We start from the raw sequence: 7327 nt of genomic DNA on the forward strand, positions 1-7327 counted from the left end.
ATCAAGGATTCTTATTATATGATGGCTACTGATATCCACCCTCATTTCGTAGCTTTAATCATACAAAAAGTGCAACACAATGCGCTTTAAACTTGCATTTAGCAGCAACCAGGGTCTATCAGCGGCACATAGGATCACTTCATCAAATCACAACAAACAATCAAGCCTGCTTATGTACCAGTGTATGCTACTCTACTAAATGCGATGAATCGCGCTCCGGCCACACGTTTTACCTCATCAGCCAAGTAAAATGCCTTCCATGGTCGATCGGACACAGCATGTGCCAGGTTACTGAAAAGGTTTGGAAGACGTGTAAGTGGGGCTGAACTACACCTTCCTGTGCTAAAAAGTGACCTGGGAGTTGCAGCAATTATTAGTAGAGACTTATAGAACGTATGGAACATATGAACAGGAGGAACAATAAATTCAGAACAAAACAAGAAAAGAAAAAAAAACGAAATAAAAAGTAAGTATAGTACAAAACAGAACTACCATACTACAAAACATGATCATATCTAAGTTCTTGGGTTCTCAAAGCAGTATTTGGGTGGTCTAAATAACATTTTTCAAAAGTAAAGATGCAGATGAGGTTTTTAGCGAACCAATGAAAAACTTTATTTTAAACAAAAATACTTAATTGCTTTGAATAGAAAAATAGACAGTTAATGCTGCAAGACCCAGAGTTAGATAGGAACATAGGGAACCAGTAATCAGCTTTCTATGAAAAACTTGAAGATTTCTAGGTATCGGCCATCTCCAAAGCCACTAGGGTGTCTTGAATCAAAGTATTGCATAATCCTCTTGGCGTGAGAACCTGTTAAAAGTTTTATTTCATGGAATGGCAAGATAAGGGTTGGTTAAACTCCCAAATATTGCTTAAAACAAAAATTACAGTTATAGTAAATAGTGCATTTATAAGGAGATAGATATATATAAAATTATATTCATTATTATATATATATATAAAATAATGAATATAATTTTGTGTAATTGCTCTCATTCACCCATTATTTGAGGCTAAAACAAAATTAACATTAAAATTCATGTTCAGCATGGCCAAAAACAAATGGGAGGTGGGGGTGCATGGTAAGAGCCTTCAACACACAAACCAAAATAGGGAGCAAGGAGAGGTTGGAATTCATCCGGAAAAGGTCGGGTTAGATTCTTAGACCTAAAATCTTTATGCATATCAAAAATGTTGTAATGTACGGCATACAAAGAGGGTTCAATAATAACAGTATTTCAGATAAAAAAGCCACGTCAAAGTGGGTTTACTTACACACAATGTCCAGTGCCCAGGCTGCCAGGCAGGGAAAAGCAACACGTCTTTGGATGCAAAGTCACACTGAGGAAAACAAAAATAGTTCAAAGAGGAAATTGAACCTGAGGTTAAAGCTGAGGTACAAGTTCTGTTACGTTACTACTCACAATCATTTTAGCAACAGCAAAAGCCTCATATGGAGGAAGCCAGGTGACCACCACATAGGCATCCACAGCCACAAAGCCCTTTATTTGAAAACAGATGCATAACACACTTTGTGCAGGCAACATAAAAGTATACAATCAGGAAACATGAATGTAATAAATGTAATTTACATGTGCATTTGCAGTCTCGACGATAATGTTGAAACAACAATTTGTAATCTAAAAGGAAACAATGATTAGAAAATTAATAATCCCATACCATGAGGAAATACAGTTAAACACACTTGGTTCAGATTTACCGTTGCTTCAACATCTCGTTCTAGGCCCAGAGTCCAAAAGTCAGACCTTGTGAGGATTGAGTTGTGGGCTTGGACAATTTCCTCCTTAGGGTCCCCCTTAGTATCCAGTACATAGTCCAGCTATGGGAAATATACAGAACAGTATGAATGCAAGCATATTTCAGCATATTTTAATTCAGAAAAACTAATCTCAAATTTACTAATTCACAAAGTCTTGCGTTTGGTTCGCGTTTCAGATCAGCAACTGTAAAGTTGGGATTAGTACGGTCAACAGCTGAGGAGAGCAACTCTAACTTTGAGCCTAATTCAAAGTGAAGAGATGAGACAAAAATGACAGGACATGTGTTATTGGATACATATACACAATCACTAATACTATGCATAAAATACAGAAAATGTCTTTACGTTTAGAGGGTGGTGAAAGATCTGGTTCGGAGCTAAACTCAATTTCTACTGGCTGAGAGGAGGATGCGACAACTGGATCTGGTCTTACCTCTGCTGGTAATTTCAGGAGTCACAAGCTTCTTTAATTCCTCCTTGATCTTCTTGTTCTTCTGCTGATTATAATTGTGAAAAACATTACGTATCAGGAAAACAGATGGCGAGAGCATATTCATGTGATAGTTGTTTTTTTTCATGGTTGAGAAGAGTTGTTGCAACCTGGCTGTTAATTCTCCCTGCCAGTTCAGGTACCATCTTTATCCTCCGGAGGATATCTTTAGTGTTTCCCTCATGGAATGTGTCGTAGAGACATTATTTGTATGCTGACTCAGTCAATGGATGTCCACCCGAGTCCGGCACAGTTTTCCTAGTGTTAAGCCATAGTAAATTGACCATACCATCATTGGATGCGTACTGTAAGTTTTCATGGCTGTGGTCCAACAGCCTACCCTCATGAGGGCTGAAAGGCATCGTCTCGGGCTCTCTAAGGTTAGCATGCATCGTCAGACCTCTCGCAAAGTCATATATGCATATGTTGGGCATGTGCTTCCAAGATAATAATAAATCAGTGAAGTCCCTTGGACTTTCTGCCCTAATGTTAAATTTCAGCGAGAAAACCTGTCCACAGGGGCACATAACTGCCCAGCCACCTGAGGAGAACAAGTGTTCAAGGAAGTCAAACTAAATTACCAGCAGTCATCTAAGGCAAAAATATCAACATTGTAGACATTTTTTGTTTTTATTTACCAAATGCTCCACTAACCTTTTGAAAGATTTTATCAAATTTGCTTCGGGTTTTCATTTCTTCTCTTATCTCAGCCTTGTGAATCTATTCCGCACTCCCTGCAGAGCTTTCGGATGGCATGGACCTGTAATAGATAAATAAAGATGTACACTGTAAATACATTTATACTAGCTATACTGAGTCTATAGAATAAACAAAAAAACACATACCCGTTTACCTACAAATTGGATACTTCATCCAGTAGCCTGTCCTCTGTTACATCAGTCTCTGTCTGTTCTTTTGGGTGCCTTGTTGTATGGACCTTTTTATGCTCCGTATTAAGCACCTTGTTGGATTTGCGGGTGTGAGGTCCAATCCACGGGGCCCAGTGGTGGTATGAAGGTTTAACGGCAAAAGGATTTTGTTGATCACCTGAAAGGAAAATAGTCTGCATTGATGGCTCAAAATTAACTTTGTAATTATTAAAGTGGAGTGAGAAAGACAGGGCAAAAAGGTTACAAAGAAATGATATGTCTCTGGACAACATGAGAAACAAACCTATGCAAAAAGTAACTTACTTGGAACAAACCCACGTGCAATCCTCTGTAAACATAGAGAGTCCCAGAACTTATCAATGTCCACCTCCCCATCAAATCCCTCTGGTGGATCCTCTAGTTCACTGACTAAAATAAAAATAAATATCAATATACTGTAGTTAGACCACCTGGAGTGGTGGAGGGGTTAACCATGCAAATAAAACCTGTATTGTACCTGCCAAGCTGAAGACACAGCTTTTATGGAGATCCAGACCACCACAGGAGGGTGATGTCCACAGAGGACACAGCAGAAGTTATAATCATGGTCCGTCAGTGCTTCAAAATGTAGGTACCCATGTATGTAGGTACCCATGTATTAGGCTATTTTTGTTTGGGTACTGCTGTCCCGACGTCAGCTCCCATGTCTCGATGGCTCGACCCAGAGCTGTGTGAGTCTGAAATAAAACATCAATAACAAATTAGAAAATGTAATTCCATTCCAAGTGTGGAACAGGGAAAAGTTCCAATGATGTATTTAATGGTCATGACTGTCAGCTTAGAAACCTCATCCTGCAGTTGTAATTGCTTATTTAATGGCCTACTTTGCATAAAGATATGGAATATCAGTTACGTATGGTCACATTTAAAAAAAAATTAAATTCTTGAACATTTGACCTGGAGGCAGTTCTGAAGATACAGGCAAAAATGGAGGGTTAGAATGACTTTGTCATTAAAGTTATGTAAGCCATCCTCCCATTTCTGGTATTGCACCATCATTCCACATCTACTGCATTTTTTCCTATAAGTTGTCACACCTGAAATGCATAAGTAGATCATTGGGGCATTTAGTGATATATACAAATGGGAAAAGGAAGAATAACTGTTAATTTTAGTTTAAACGTGACAGACCTTTGATGATTCCCTTGAAAATGATGATTTTTGCTGATCTACTGATGATCAGGGGTTCACCAAGGGGAAGATCGCCAGGACATTCGGGACAAACGCACTTTGGGTATCGGATGTTTAGGTACTTCTGTCTCACTTGTCAACCCATACACCTTTTCAGGCAAGTCTGCAGGAAGCCTTTTCTTGTTGTGAATGTACCTAACAATTCTCTCCAAGTCCTGATCTCGAGGGGGATACTGCAAATTGCTTGAGGTGACAGTTTTGACTCTCTTGAGTCTTGAGTATCCTCGCGCTCGTCTCCAGTGAAGAGCTCCTTTCTAGTCTAGAAGAAGTGCCATTTTGCCTTGTGGACACACGCCTGTTTGGCTTTAACACAATGGCAATGCCACGTGTTATTTGCTGTGTCAAACATGACCATCAACCTGCCAAACCTGTTATAGTAAGACAGATTTGCCTCATAAACGGAAACATATCTTCTTGAGGAAGAGCTTCCCACCTCAACTTCAACACTGAAGTGGATCCCTTCAGAACCACTGCTACTGACAATGTCCCTCAGAACATCTTCCCTTAGTTGTTCTGAGGGACCTCTGCTCCTCTGACGTGCTGACGTATACGGTAAGCGTATTGTCACTTCCGGTGTTCCTGTGTTACAAACGCTAAACCCTTACTCAACTCAGCTTTATTGTTTAAATTAGCGACTGGATTGCATTTGAATTACAATTGTTCTACTCAAGCACTTATACTTTGCTTCACTTACAGCGACTGCCTCGCTGATCTTACAGTTGTTAAAACGCTGTTAGCTACTTTAGCTTAGCCATTAGCAATTCCTCTCCCTCTCCTGCTCTCTCTTGCTCTGTGTGTCAAATGTTTAGCTATTCCTCTGCCTTCTTTAGTGATAACGATACATGTAATAAATGTAATATATTCGCTGCTCTGGAGGCAAGGCTTAGTGAGTTTGAGGCACGGTTCCGCATCATGGAATCAGAATCATATGTTTCCGTAGCTAGCCACCGCCACATAGCTGAAGCGGGCCAACATACTGTAGCTTCTGTAGCTTCTGCTAGCTGTACCCCGGCAGACCCCGAGCAGCTGGGCGAGTGGGTGACTGTCCGAGGGAAGCATAGTGTTAGATCTAAACCAGGGAGTGCACATGATGATGGTCGCTCTAAACCGGAGCATCTTCGCCTCTAACAGTTTCTCTCTACTCAGTGATACACCCGCTGAGAAGCCAATTGGGGTTATTGGGAGCTCTATACTGCGACATGTGAAGCCGGCGGCTGCAGTCCCCGGGGCTAGAGCAGGCAATATAGAATCCCATCTAAAGCTGCTGGCTAAAAAGAACCGTAAATACAGTAAGATCATACTTCACGTAGGGGGTAATGGTCGTAAATCGGAGATCACTAAAATTAATGTTGAGTCACTTTGTGCATACGCAAAGACAATGTCGGACTCAGTAGTTTTCTCTGGACGCCTGCCAAACCTGACCAGTGATGAAATGTACAGCCATACGTCATCCTTCCACCGCTGGTTGTCGGGGTGGTGCCCAGCTAATGATGTGGGCTATGTGAATAACTGGAGGGCGTTCTGGGGAAAGCCTGGCCTGATTAGGAGAGACGGCATTCATCTCACCTGGGACGGATATATCTCATATCAAAAAATCTGACAGAGTCTATTATTGGTCATAAACCATGACAACCCAAGTTTGATATTAGTAATCAGAGGTGCAGTGCAATGCGCCCCTCTGTGCTTCTGTTGGAGCAGTCGCCCGCTCGTAGTCTAATAAGCACGGTGTCTTTCCCCCGGCTCAGATCGGTTAAATCAAAAGGTAAACAAAAGATGCGCTATACTTAACAACCTAATTGGAATTAAAACGACTGCAACAATAGAACAAAACAGGAAAATTAGATGTGGACTATTAAATATTAGATCTCTGTCTTCTAAAGCAGTATTGGTAAACAATTTGATATCAGATAATAAAATGTATTTATTTTGTCTTACTGAAACCTGGCTGGGCCATGAAGAATATGTTAGTCTAAATGAAGCCACTCCTCCCAGTCATATTAATACTCAAATTCCTAGAGGATCAGGCCGAGGAGTTGCAGCCATCTTTGATTCAAGCCTGTTAATTAATCCTAAACCTAAACTAAATAACTCGTTTGAGAGTCTTGTTCTTAATCTTCAACATCCAAAATGGAAAACATTACAGCCAATTATATTCGTTGTTATTTACAGGGCTCCAGGTCCGTATTCTTTTTCTAAGTTTTTATCATGTTTAGTCCTTAAATCAGACTTATTGTAGGTGATTTTAATATCCATGTGGACGTTGACAATGATAGCCTTAGTACTGCTTTCAACTCATTATTAGATTCAATCGGTTTCAGTCAGAGTGTGCACAAGGCGACGCACTGTTTTAACCACACCCTCGACCTTGTGCTGGCATATGGTATTGAAATTGAGGATTTAATAATATTTCCGCAGAATTCGGTATTATCAGATCATTCTTTAATTACTTTTAAATTCTTACTACCTGGTTGTACTAAATTAGATAAAAGCTTCTACACTAGATGCCTATCTGACAGTGCTATAGCTAAATTTAAGGAAGATATTCCAACAGCATTTGACTCTATGTCATGCCTTAACATAACAGAGGACCTTTATGTTAACCTCAGTCCCTCTCAAACTGATACATTTGTAGACTGTGCTTCAACCTGCCTACGGACGACTTTAGACTCTGTTGCTCCCCTCAAAAAGAAGATGAAGCAAAGGAAACTAGCACCTTGGTATAACTCCCAAACTCGCAAATTAAAACAAATCTCGCGAAACCTCGAAAGTAAATGGCGTTCCACCAAAGTGGAAGAATCTCGTTTGGATTGGCAAGAAAGTCTTAAAACCTCTAAGAAGGCCCTAAGAAAGGCCAGATCAGACTATTACTCATCACTAATAGAAGAAAATAAGAACAACACAAGTTTTCTTTTCAGCACTGTAGCTGTAGGCTG

At 40.2% G+C, this 7327-nt stretch overlaps 1 long non-coding RNA gene across 2 annotated transcripts; it reads right to left on the reverse strand.

Annotated features, from left to right (window-relative positions):
• Positions 1–2934: 2934 nt before the first annotated feature.
• Positions 2935–4002, reverse strand: LOC114562704 (uncharacterized). 2 transcript variants are annotated; one of them, XR_003693536.1, is made up of 4 exons: positions 3661–4002; positions 3468–3572; positions 3132–3321; positions 2935–3034 (listed from the first exon to the last, which is right to left on the reverse strand). It is a non-coding gene; the product is annotated as an uncharacterized LOC114562704 (long non-coding RNA). The 2 variants fall into 2 exon arrangements; XR_003693535.1 differs by having other exon boundaries at positions 3120–3321.
• Positions 4003–7327: the final 3325 nt, after the last annotated feature.

Source organism: Perca flavescens, chromosome 10, assembly GCF_004354835.1.
Source record: "Perca flavescens isolate YP-PL-M2 chromosome 10, PFLA_1.0, whole genome shotgun sequence".
NCBI lineage: Eukaryota > Metazoa > Chordata > Actinopteri > Perciformes > Percidae > Perca > Perca flavescens.